The following is a 13,549-nucleotide window of genomic DNA, read 5'->3' on the forward strand; positions in this document are numbered from 1 at the left end:
CCTTGCTTCTCCTTGCAAGTGGCTTAGCTCGGTCAGGCTTCTCCCTTCTCGCAGCCTCCACCTAACCTTGAGTCCCAGCTCCTCTGGTACCCGCTTTCAGTTTTCCCTTGCACACGGCTCCGCTGGATCAGGCTTCTCCCTTCTCACAGCCTCCGCCTACCTTCAGTCCCGGCTCCTTCGGTACCTGCCCTCAGTATTCCCTCTCACATGGCTCGGCTGGATCAGGCTTCTCCCTTCTCGCAGCCTGTCACATTTCTTCTTGGCCGCTGCTTAGGATTCACTTCCTCCTCAGCGCTAGTTTTTTTCTGCTCTTTCTTCCCGTCTCGTTCTCTGTTATTCTTCTCGGCTTTCCTTTCGCTCCTTTGCGGATTTTTCTTTCTAACGACCTGTAGCCTGTCCCATTGCTCACTTCTTTCTTCACGGATCTCCAACTCATCATCTGGAGTCAAAGACCTCATCTACAAGTCGGACTGTACAGCAGAACTAAGGGCTTTTTTGCCAGAGTGGTTTTCCCCTATATCTGGGCTTGGCCTGGTGATCCTACATTTCCTAGATTTCATTTTTGGGAGGTGAGTATTTACCAAGGCTTTGTCCTTAATCATCCTTCAGTGGAGTTACTACTCACATGCTTCAGACCAAGTCAGTCTGTATTCTCAAAGTGTTCAAAGTTGTTACAGCGCGGTATGCCACAAGCCTGTACCACCTGCATAAGAAATACAGACATAGATTACTGGAAGGAACCCAATAATTGCATTTCTTTTTTATTTGCACTACTATATAAAATGTACGGCATTGTTTTGATTTTAAAAGTACCTTTTCATACAATGTATTGACAGTACTTGTGATTTCAAGTAAGAATCAGTTACAAATGGGAGCGCACATTAAAGAAAGAAAGGTTTTGGAGATACTTCAAAGTGAAAAAAACTTAATTGTTCTGACGTTAAATCTGAAGTGGAACACTGTGGCTTCATTTTATTCAATGTACAGAAACATTTTTTCGCCATCAGTGAACCATCAAACTTATATTGATGTAGGGGAAAAACACATTATGTTACCCGTCTCTATTGTCAAACAAATAACATATATAGAGTGAACGTACTCGTTACTTGGATTACAAGGGCAAACTGTAGCTCAAAGTTTGTGCATAAGGACCATCATCATTCGCAGCACGGATCTTGTAAGGCAGGCGGCCCTAAAGTCATGCAGCTCAGTAATGCATGCCGGCCGTGTGTCTCCTTCGGCAAAAACCAACTCCTAAGAAATATGGACAAGGGCAAATGTGCCATCCTCCTACTTCTTGACCTGTCGGCAGCGTTCGACGTAGTCGACCATAAAATCTTAAATACACTCCTCACCAACACGGCTCACTTCTCTACTGAGGCCACGACATGGATTTCATCCTTCTTGGAGGGCAGAGCTATGAGGGTCTTCTCCGATCAAGCATCAGCTACCTCCTCCCCTATTAGCTGCAGAGTACCACAAGGCCCCTGCACCCCTCACGCTCTACAATGTATTCAAACTACCTCTCTTTAACGACCTAGAAGAATTCGGCGTAACCTTCACCAATTATGCCGAGGATACACAAATTCTTCTCCCATTATCAGGTGATTACGAGCAAGACCTAAAAACCTCACAAAACACATATGCTATCATCCAGGCCTGGATGGAAGCCAATGGCCTCTGTCTCAATGGAGACAAGACCGAGATCTTACTGGTGGCACCTAAAGAAACCCTCATAGGGGCGTGGCTTGATGGCCGCGTAGAAGGACGGGCTCTGGAGGAGCTCCCGTAATCCGACATTGATCCGAGGAAAAAAAGGAAGTTTGCAGGAATACCAGTCTGCAACCAGCACAACCATAGACTTCTGAATAGATGGAGCGTACTCTGGGAATAAAGAAATACGAGCAGCAGCAGAATAAGCGAGATTCGGCGTCTCATGGAAGGCTGGGTGTCCGCGTTGCGAGGGAGGACAAGATGGCCGGTGGCGAACAAAGGGTCATAAACTGACCAAGGCGCCGTGAACGTGAAACCTGCGGCTGTGGCCGGGCCCGTGTTTGCCGTGACGCCGCACTGCCTGTGGAGGCAAACTCAAGGGGGACAAGACAAGGCTGGCTGGAAGGGACCCACCAGTCATTCTACAGCGACGGAGCGCATTGGAGCTGTAGAAGATACACCGAAGGGCTGCCTGAGCCCTGCCGTAGCACAAAGGGCCCGCGTGACCGACCTGGCCAGAATCGGACACGGGCACTGTGGCCCGCGGCGAGGAGGGGCGTGATGGGAGTCGGCACGGCCCCCGGCTGCTGAACACCGAGGAGTGCCGGAGAAGCGAGAAGCTACAGCGCTGCCAGCACCGCAGAAAGCTGGCAGCACAGGAACACAGTGTGTGCGCGGCTATGAGGGAGGACCCCTGATGGGACGGTGGCCCTGCGCCACGGGAGTCCAGGAGAGGACGCGACGCAGCGCGTCGACCCCCGTAGGGGCCTGGAGCACCGGAGGGCTGGGACAAGAACCGATGGAAACCATGAGCGGGTGGGGGGGCCCTGCGGCATCCGGAGAGGCGGCGAATAGCTGGCCCCAGCTGAATGCTGCGGCGTCTGGGGAAGTCGCCCCTGCAGAGCGGAAGAGGGCGACCGGCCCTGACGCGGGCCACTGACTTCATTTACAGCACCGACCCGGAGTGGATGAGCATAAAGTGCAGGCCAGAGAGAGCAGGGCGGCGCGCCCAAGTCACTGGGAGCACAAAGGGCCTAGGAATCGGTACAGGAGGCCCAAGCCGGGGCCAGCGAGCTCGTGTCCAAGCGGGGCACACTAACTGATGCATGCACGCATGTGCTCGCAGGTGGGGGCCCGAACAAGGTGGCCTGAAGATAGAGGGGGGCTGCACTGCTACTTGAACACATCCACAAGGGCCTAGGAGTCAAAGGGAAGCTCCCAATATAAGACTTGGGACGGCAGAGGAGTTGGACGCTCCCTGAGGGGGGTGCTTGGCTGCCTCCCTGAGTAGAGCGCATGGAACCCAAGAGGGCACATATGAGGCCCTGGGGGAGGCTAAGAAGTGCTGGGAGACGCTTGCTGCACATGTGCTGGTGACTATGAACAGAAGAGCCGGCAAGGGGCTCAAATAGCGCACCTTGGCCTGTAAGGAAGTGGAACTGCACCCACGCCGGAGCACAAAGCAGCCCAGACCGAGTGCAGGAACGCGCCGTGGAGCACATACGAGGTCTGAGCCTGGTGGGACCTCGCCGCGGGCTACAGGAGTGAGACAGTAGAAGAAGGTAACCTTGGAGCACTTGCAGGCCTCCAGACACAGTATCGGGCGGCCTCCCTAGTCAAGGGGCGTGATGAGAACACCTGAGGCAAGACTGTGGGCTAGAGGGCCTCGAGGCTAACAGTGTGCCAGAGTGGGAGAGCGCTGGGTCAGTGGGTCTACAGGACCACTGGCTACCGAAGGAAATACAGTGGGGGCCGGTGGAGTGACACTGCGGGAGCGCAGGTACGTGGGAGGACACAGCCCATTCCAGGCATGGGGAGAGCACTAAGACACACCTGAGCACAGCTGAAACGGCCCGATACACCAAGAGTGGCCTGGCACCACGTGGACTTTCGCACGAGAGGTGGCACCGCTGGCTTATGCCCGAACAGCATAGCAGGATGTCTAACAAAATTGTCAGACCCAAGAACAAACAGCCCATGCTGGAGGCCTATGCTAAAACGCCTCCGGATGCAGAAGGGGGCAAAAGAAAAGACACTACCGCTGCAGTAGCGGAGACACCGGGTGTCATGATGCCTGCCTCCAAGGAGCCAGGCCCAGCCCAGCAACCCCAGAGGCAGACATCATTTTCCCCAAGGACGTCTCAGCGGGCCCAAGTTGGGGCCTTTTGGACGCAGTCCTGGTGCCTCCGGCGCAAGGCTCATTTTGGACCCCAGTCCTGGCGCCTTAGGCGCCAGGCTCATAAAGCAAGTCATGTGTTTAAGTGTTTTAATGTGCACTTACCTGGAGCAGACCGTGCTGCTACATCCAGGCCCTCTTGAGGCCTGAATGGGACTACTTGGTCTTTTGGACTACTTAACCACTCGGGTGTGGCCTGAGGAAGGATACATACCTGAGTGGAAGGATACATACCTGGAACTACTTTACAGGCTATTTAAACCACACCCGAAGAGCAGCACATGCTTCGCATTGTTCTGCATCTAGCAGCTGGACGCTCACCGTGTTTGCTCCTGCATTCTGACTTCTGCCACGCCTGCCAGCATCCTGGATCACCTGCAAAGGAAGAGAAAGAGAGAATAGAAGAAGGAAAAGTCTTTACCTGCAAGATCCGCATCCCGGAGTCATCTCGCCGACGATCCTGCAAAGGAAGACATTTATTTTAAAAGCACATCGCATCGATCGCTGCAGCGCTGCATTCCACTCACCTTCAATGGGCGCCTCCATGTTCAGCAGCGATCACCCGGATTCGCAGCCACGTTCCCACGCCTAGGGAGAAAAAGACAAGAACAAAAGGTGAGAGAGAGAAGGGAATGAGGAAAGCTAAACCTCCATGTTAAGACTTACCTGTTGGTTCATTCCCTCTTCATTTCGGGTCCGCGCCGCATCCAGGCATTTCCGGACCCCGGCCCCTAAGGGGAAAAAGACATTAGCGTTAATGAGCGAATGAAAAGACGTTACCAACAAAACGCTCGTTAAGACTTACCTGATTTCTACAGGGATTGCACCTCGCATCTCGAGTCGGTGCCTTTTCCCCGGCATTCCGGATCCCGGCCCCTAAGGGGAAAAAGACATTAGCATTAGCATATTGATGCAAGGACAAAGGGGGAATCTTTCAAGGAACTTACCTGGAAGCCAAGCAAGTTTGGTTCTCATCAATCCAAGAATCCAGTGAAGTAACTGGATACCAACGCGCCCCTGCATCAGAAGCAGGAAGGAGAGCTTGCCCTTCAAGACCCTAACGTGAGACGCCACGGGAATCACAGAAGGGTTTCGAGGAGGGTGAGAGGGGAAAGGGGGAGGCTGGTAGCATACCCCGCAGACAGTTAATCCCCTATTCTCGCCTACAGAAGGATACTTTTGCAAGCCGGACAGGCAGGATTTGGGAGTCCGGTCCAATATGTCTTCTGAGCCCCGCGCATCACCTTAGAAGAGGTCACAGCAGCACGAACCAGGCCAGCGCCTCCGTGGGAGTCAGGTGAGCGTAACACAGGGCACGATCTAGGAAGGGCTGGCAGCGATTGCAGACTTGAAAGTTGCTTGGGAGACCAAACTGGGCTTGGCAATGAATGAACTGAAAGTGGGTCTGGACCTCAAGATCGGAGCGGTCCAGGAGGAGGTCAACTTGTTGAGGCAGGATGTGCGGATGCTTGCGGAGCACACTGGAAACCTGGAAAAGGAGGTGACCCCAAACACGGCGGCATGCGCCGCCCACGGATCGGAGCTTCATGCCCTTGTGCAGCGTGTGGGCAACTTGGAGAACAGGGCGGAGCAGACGGAACGGCGTGCTAGACGCAATAATATTTGCATTGTTGGTCTGCCAGAAGGAATGGAGGGGCCCAATCCAACAGAATATGTGGAATCCATGCTCATGCAGGAAATAACTGGCGGACCACTGACTCAGGGGTTTGCAGTTGAGAGGGCGCATAGGGCCCTGACAAGGAGACCGCCCCCAGGGGCCCCCCCGCGGCCACTGATCGCAAAGATCTTGAACTATCGGGATTGGGAGAAGATACTCGAATTCTTCCAGAAGGGAGGAACAATAGAAAAGGGGCCGGCGAAAATCACAGCGTACCCGGATTATACTTTGCACGTACAGCGCAGCAGGATGAACTTCGGGGCAGTAAAAAAGGAGGTTGAGAGATGCAGGCCACCGATATATGTTGCTCGACCCGGCCAAACTGAAAGTGTTCCACAAGAATAAAACTCTGTTCTTCGAGACGCCGGAGGATGCTATGGACTGGCTGGAACCGGATATCCAAACGAGAGCAGCAGAAGATAAGTAGCACGCAGCTGGGTCATCTCTGGTGACATTGCACAAAACATTGGGACTAGAATTTAGCATTACATAAAGCTGAGGGGGAATGTGTTGCAGTAAATATACGCTGGCAAGATCTGTTAAATGCTACAATCCTAATCAGATGTAGATATTGGGACTTGACTATAGAGTTAAATAAAGCTTGTGGGGGATGGGTTGCAGCAAACGTGCTGGCAGGATCCGTCAGATGCAACTATCCTAATCAGATGAGCGGGAGCTCCTGTAGACAATCCTTGATCCCCTTAGTAGTATACTTAGTTAGGACATTGTTAGATTGGTGACGCCCCGGTCCTAGTCTTCAGTCACGAGATAAGACCAGATGCGGGTGGGCCTGAGATCCAGGGATGGAGCTGGGCATTTGTTGGGGCTGAGTAGGGTGGGGGAGGGGAAGCGTTGTGTGCAGTGGGGTAGAGTTGGGGAAAGGGGAGGGGCGGAGTTGTGGAGGTTGGGAGGGATAAGAGTCGGAAAACGGGCCATCAGGGAAGACATGTGCGGGGCCTCAATAATTATCTAAAACGTAACAAAGTGATGATGTACTTAAAGAGGATGCGTATTGACATAGCCCTGCTACAGGAGACCCACCTCACCAAGGAGAAACTGGAGATCGTCAGAGGAAAATGGAAGGGTAACGTCATAGGTGCCACATACTCGGCATATGCGAAAGGGGTAATCACATGGGTGCCGTTTCAGTTGCTCAGCTCGACAATAGACCCAGAGGGCAGAATGGTGGTGGTGGCGGGACTCCTGGAAAACAGGGAAGTGAATATCATAAATTTGTATGCCCCTAACCATGATACAGTGGCATATTTCAGGTCCCTATACAGTAAAATGTGCCCCCTGGTGGGTGGCGCAATGGTATGGGGAGGGGATTTCTATTGCACCCTGAACACCAGGATAGACAGGTCAGATGACAAATCAGGGAAACCGGCGCCAGCAGCCAAAGCACTGGGGACACTGTTGATAGACCTCGGTCTAGAGGATGTGTGGAGAAAGCTGCACCCAATGGATAGGCAATATTCGCACTATGCAGCGCCACATGACCTGCACACGAGGCTGGATTATGTGTTTGCTGCCGCCGAAATAGTGGGAGAAATGGTGGGGGCGGAATACAAGGCCCGGGTATTATCCGACCATTCGCCTTTCGTAGTAGAGTGGCGACATCAACCCCCCCCGAGCGCGTATCCCGACATGGAGGCTCAGAACTGAGGCTCTACAGGATGCAGGATTTCGAGAGGATCTGAGGGAGGCCATTGAGGAATATTTTGAAACCAACACGGGCAGTGTACGCTCTGTGGGAACAGTATGGGAGGCGTTTAAGGTGGTGGTGCGTGGGGTAGCTATATCAAAATCCAAGGGGCTCCAAAGGGGTATTGAACGGGAACTGCAGGAAACAGAAAGAGAGCTGGAGGGCCTTACACAGAGCGAAGGGCCCACCCGAGAGAATAGTGCCAAGATAACGGATTTACAGTTAACTTGTAGCGAACTCTGGGACAGATTATGCAAATTAAATTATTAGGGGGAGATAAACCGGGTAGATTATTGGCTTGGTTATACAAAAATGAAACCCCCCAGCTCAGTGATTAGAGAGGTCAGGGACGCAGAAGGTCAAATCTGTAATACCCAGTAAGGGGTAAATGAGGAGTTCCTCAAGTGTTACAGACGATTATATGAGGACACAGGAGAAGATGTGAATCAAGAAATATTGGGAACAATTGAGGACATAGGGCTGCCCACCTTAGATGATCTGGAGCGTGCAGAGCTTGATGCCCCCATCACCTTGGACGAAATGGAAGCGGTGATCCAACACCTGCCTACATGTAAAGCGCCCGGGTCAGACGGGTTACCCAGCGAGTTTTATAAAACGTATAAATAGGAGCTACTCCAGCCGTTGCTGGCCATGTTTAATGAAGCCTATGAGCGGGTGGAACTGCCGGCGTCCCTCCGCGAGGCAGTGATTATCCCGGTCCTAAAACCAGGCAAGCCAGACGTGGAATGCAGATCCTATAGGCCCTTGCCCATGCTCAACCAGGACAGCAAAATCCTCACGGCAGTGCTAGCTAACAGGCTAAAGAGGGTAATTGGCAAGTTGATACACCCAGACCAAATGGGTCCCTGGTAGAAACATCACAGACAACCACAGGAGACTGAACCATATCATTGACCAAACCGAGGGAGACTCGGGCGAGCTGGCCATTTTGTTGCTGGACGCGGTCAAAGCTTTTGATTCAGTGTGATGGCCATGGTTGAAAGCGACCCTGAAAGGATACGGAATGGGAACAGGATATATCAGAAGGGTTCATATGTTATATAGTTCCCCGATTGCAAGAGTTAAAACCAGAACCACAATCTCAGATAAATGCCAACTCAGTAGAGGGACTAGACAGGGATGCCCCTAGCAGTGGTCGAAGTGTACGAAAAGAAGTAGTGGAGCTATGTTCCCTACTGGTCTGCACAGCTCCCAGCAAACCCCATCGCCATACCCCCTCCCATGCACAGTATAAACCCCCAAATGCATGCACCTGCAGTTTAAGGGAATGTTCAGTGCACTGCACTGAAAGTGCAAGTTTCAACTGCTTCCTACACATTTATTTTAAAACAAAACCGTTCCGGAACGGTTTCTTTTTAAAATAATAGTGTAGGAGCTGTAAAAGGTCATTTAAAAAAGTATAGGAGCACCGCTCCCGACCGCTCCCGCTCACTTTGACCACTGGCCCCTAGTCACCCATGTTATACATCCTGGTATTGGAGCCGCTGGCAATATGCCTGCGGCAACAATACGGAGAGGTGGGGATCCGTACGACAGGGGGCACACACCTGATATTGTTGTATAAGGATGATATGCTTCTCTACTTGCGCTACCCGGAGGAGAACCTGCAATATGTGTTGGAGGTGATGGATCGTTACGCCACCACCTCGGGCATATCTGTGAACACCGGGAAGTCTAGTTTGTTCCCCTCCGGAAGATATAAGAGTACCCCATTGGATAGGCTGCCCATCCTGCAAATACCCTGGCAGACCGTGACATTTAGGTATCTGGGCGTAAATATTTACCGCAGGATAGAGACAGAGCACAAACAGAATAAAGAGAAGGCGATAGAGGGGGTTAAGAATAGCATGGCGTTCTGGTCTAGATTACCCCTAGCCATGATGGGGAGAGCAGCTCTGCTCAAAATCGTGGTTTTGCCCAGACTCTTGCGTTTTTTTGTGAATGTACCGTACCTGATCCCCAGATGCTTTTTTGTGAGACTTCATGGCATGTGCAGGGACTTCATATGAGGCAATTCCAGGAACAGGGTGGCATTGTGGAAACTTCAGAACACATGTGATAAGGGGGGCATAAACCTGCCGAATTTTGAACTATATTACCTGGCGGGACAGTTGTTGTACGTGGCTAGGTGGTTGTCTGCGTAAGACTCGGCAGAAGCTAGGCTTTTGCAAGGTGATTCAGCTCCATACTTCTTGAGAGAGACAGTGTGGCTGCATAAAACTAAAATGGCGAGGAGGGGGAGACTATTGAAGTTGGGCTGGGAAGTCTGGCGCAGGACATGGCGAACGGTGGGTGACCCAGATCTGTTTTCTCAGCAGGCTCCGCTGGCGGTGCTATGCGGGGACGACACCCAATTGTTTGAAGGGGTCGGCAGATACTGGGAACCAGTGGGCGTAGCCACCCTCGGAGATATATGGCAGGGAGGGGAGGCATTGGGATTCCAGAGGCTGCAGGAGGAGACAGGAGTGCATAGAGGCCAATACATTACTTATACCAGGCTCACAAAACAGGTGAGGGAGAGGTGGCCTGAGATGGTGTTAACGGAAGACCCTGATGCCACCCTAGAAATGATGTATGATGTCTCAGAGGGTGGGCATGAAATATCCAGAATATATGAGCTCCTGAGAGCGAAGGCAGGGAAGGAGCTGCTTCAACCGAGGCAAGACTGGGAGGAGGAGGTAGGAGAACCCTTGACAGAGGGACAGTGGGATAGAGCCCAAAGGTACCATAAAAAGGTATCCCGGAATGTGAGACTCCAGCAGATCCAGCTGTACGTCACCCATAGAGCTTACCTGACTCTCAGAAGAATAGCTAGGTTTGGGGGCTCGACTATACAGAAATGCCCCAGGTGCGGGGAGGAGGAGGCAGGGCTGCTGCACATGTTCTGGGCCTGCCCTGAGGTGCACAGATTCTGGGAAGAAATAAAGACGAAAATGGCTGGTGGGGGTGTGGGGCTTGACATAGGGTCGGCTAGGGCATGTATGCATGGGATTTCCCCCAGGCCACGTAATTCAAAGCATGTCAGTAAGATGAAGGACCTGGCCTACATCTTGGCTAAGCGCAGAATTGCAATGTGCTGGAAAGCAGCCCAGAGGCCCAGAGTGGAGATATGGTGGGCGGACCTCTTCAGATGGGCGGAAGCAGAAACTGCGGTATGGTTTGAAGCTGCCACCAGGAGGGGAGAGGAGGAAGTGGGCCCTCTGATAGCCTGGAGGCAACTGGTGACCTCAATGGCAAACCCCCACCAGGTCAATCATGAAACAGAAGACTCAGATGAGTCGATAAACACTGAGATTCCCGAAAATGCTCACGCAGAGGATGCTGATGAGACGGCTCGAGTTTGTGGGGACGGAGGGGGGGGGACGGAGATTATGAACGTCCTAAAAGGTTGCAATGTTTGGTGTGTTGTTTGTTTATAGGAAAATAATTTAAAAAAAATAATAATAAAAAAAAAGAATCCCTCAGTAAACTAGACAGTAACTACGGCAATTTCAAAATTGAGAATACTGTAATCACAGTTTCCTCTGCGGTAAAAACTCTGGGAGTATACCTAGATTCTACCTTGTCAATGGATAGACATGTAAGCTATATCTCCTCCTCAGCAGCACTGACAACTAAAATAATCAATGCGGTAAAACCTCACCTGTCCACTGAAAACTTCCTCAACATCGCTAGGGCCACCATAGGTGCAAAACTGGACTATTGTAACGTCCTCCTACTGGGCACCTCCACAAAAAACATTAGCAGACTCCAAATTACACATAACAACGCACTGAGAGCAGCCCTCAGTATTCCCAGGAGGGAGCACATATCCCTAGCAAGACAAAATGCCCACTGGCTCCCTGTCAAAGAGCGCATCCTATTCAAGACCCTCACTATAACCCATAGATGCATATCCCAATCTGCTCTCAGCTATTTAACTGAACTAATATAACAAGTGCAGACACTTAGACCCAAAAGGGATTTGTACACAAACCAACTGTCAGTCCAGATTTTCAACAGAACTAAAGCCGGCGGCTCGAGTTTCGAAGTTCTAGCACCAAACTCGTCGAGCTCACTACCACCTAAACTGAGATCTGAAGCATCAATCATGGCCTTCAGAAAGGCACTGAAAACCATCCTATTCAAGTAAATCTGTACCTAAAATGCTACCTTAAACGCAAATAAGGTCTGTAACCATTCAGTTACCTGTACCAACAAATTGTACCTATGCTCACTGTTCCCATGTAAGCTTGGAACATGAGCACTGCCTGTAACCAAGTTCCTACTGCGTCCTGATGTTATAACTATGCCTAGTAAGCTTCATGTAACAGTGCCACGATGCCCGAGGGCAGTTGTGCACTCTAAAAATACAAATAAATAAATAAACAAATACTGGTAGGCCACGCAGTTCTCCACCAGCGTAGGCAAAAGCTCACAATTGGCAGGTACAACGGGTGGCAACGTCTTCCATGCGACTGGGTTCAGGCTCCGGCGATTGATCCTCATGACTTTCATCTGATTCCACATCGTTTCAACTTTTTCCTCTTTCAAGGATCTCCTCTTCTGAATATTCGGGCTTGTACGTGTAGGGCTGAGTTGTTGCCATAGTTCCTGAATAGTGAAGAAGCACAGAATCAACAGAGAGGCAAATAAAACCCTTTTTGTTTGTGTAAAGCAATGAAAAGAGGTTTCCCATGACCATTGAATGTTAAAGAAAGACAAGCAAAGAAACAGCCAATGTCACAAAAGCACATCGTAAAAAGGCAAGATTAATACTCTCAAACTGTACAAATTCCCATGGACACATGTTTAAATATGGTTTGGTAAAGACCTCTGTACACAATATAAGAAATGAAAAGCGACTACTGGATTAATTGATTTTAGGCAGTTTAAGTACCTGTTCTCAGTACTTGGCAGAGAGCTGAAAAGAGCAGAAACAAGTCAGAAAAGCTTGAAACGAAATACACTGACATGAAGGAAAGAGAAACTCCAACTCTGTGTGCTCAGAAATGGTTTGGTTACACGTTAAGAATCAAGGCTTCATGGCATTTCCATGGAGACACACCAAAACATTGCGCACAGAGGACATTCATATGAGACGTGCATTGGCGTTGTGAAATGGGGCATGAGCGTCTAGTGATGTCAGCGTTAGGGGCGAGTGGATCTAATCAGTGCCGCGAGGGTCTTTGAACATCTTCCAATGGCTGGGTTGCAACCAATGTGACATGAGTGCAATGCAGAGCTGCAGTGATGTTAGGGAGGTGGACAGCTGTACAGAAACATGCCTTTATCACAATAAAAAACGTGAGCTGCGACATGCCATGCATTATGCCCACAGTGTGGTGGAGTTCCTGTGGCAAAGCATTGAAGCACAGATACAAGCTTCAGCAGTAGCGAGGATAGCTGTCCCGCCGAACTAACCCCATGGGGAATACCCATCGGGTTTCGTCTGTAATTCCGCTGGCCCTAATTCCTCCGGGGTTAATATCCAACGGAGGAGTTAGCGCCCATTTATTGCGACCCTTAATTCGGCAGACTGGTAAAGGAGATGATTTCTTTACCATACATGCCAACTTTCCCAATTTGGGCGGGAGACTCACGATTCTTTTTCATCAAAAATGATGCTATTTTTTGTTATTCTCCCTCCTAAAATATTGTTATCCTCAATTAAATCCAATGGGAAAATTCACTTCTCCGATTTCTGTTACAAAATCATCTCCGCCCAGTTCTGACAAAATGTCGGCATGTATGGATTACTACTTTTTCCACTTACTGCCAAACTCGTAATGAGGACAAAACCTACAGCAACACGTGTGTCTATGCACCTGTTCACCTGCCATGAACACTTGGTATATGGCTGCATGCTTAGGGTGGCCAACTTTGTGAGATCCTTTTGCGGGACACAAGACGTCAGTGTTATTCACCGGGCAGAATCAATGCATTGCACCCGCAGCTGCTGAGGTGCAATAGGATTCTTATTCACAGATTAGCTGCTTGCCAGCCATTGGTATTCCCATTCGCGGGAAATGTATGTATATGACCCTCCCTCCCCGCTCCTATTATAGGAGCGGGTCATATACATACATTTCCCGCGAATGGGAATAGCAGTGGCTGGCAAGTGGCAGCTAGTCTGTGAGACAGTGCCCTGCAGCGGCCAGCCCCAGCCCCCAGCATATCTAATTCTGCTCAAACCGAGCAAATCGGGACAACCCGCGTCCCGCAGCGCCACTCGGCAAACTGCGGGACAGTCCCCAATTACAGGACAATCCGGCAA

The sequence above is a fragment of the Ambystoma mexicanum genome, chromosome 3q (genome assembly GCF_040938575.1).
Source record: "Ambystoma mexicanum isolate Mex_15411 chromosome 3q, UKY_AmexF1_1, whole genome shotgun sequence".
NCBI lineage: Eukaryota > Metazoa > Chordata > Amphibia > Caudata > Ambystomatidae > Ambystoma > Ambystoma mexicanum.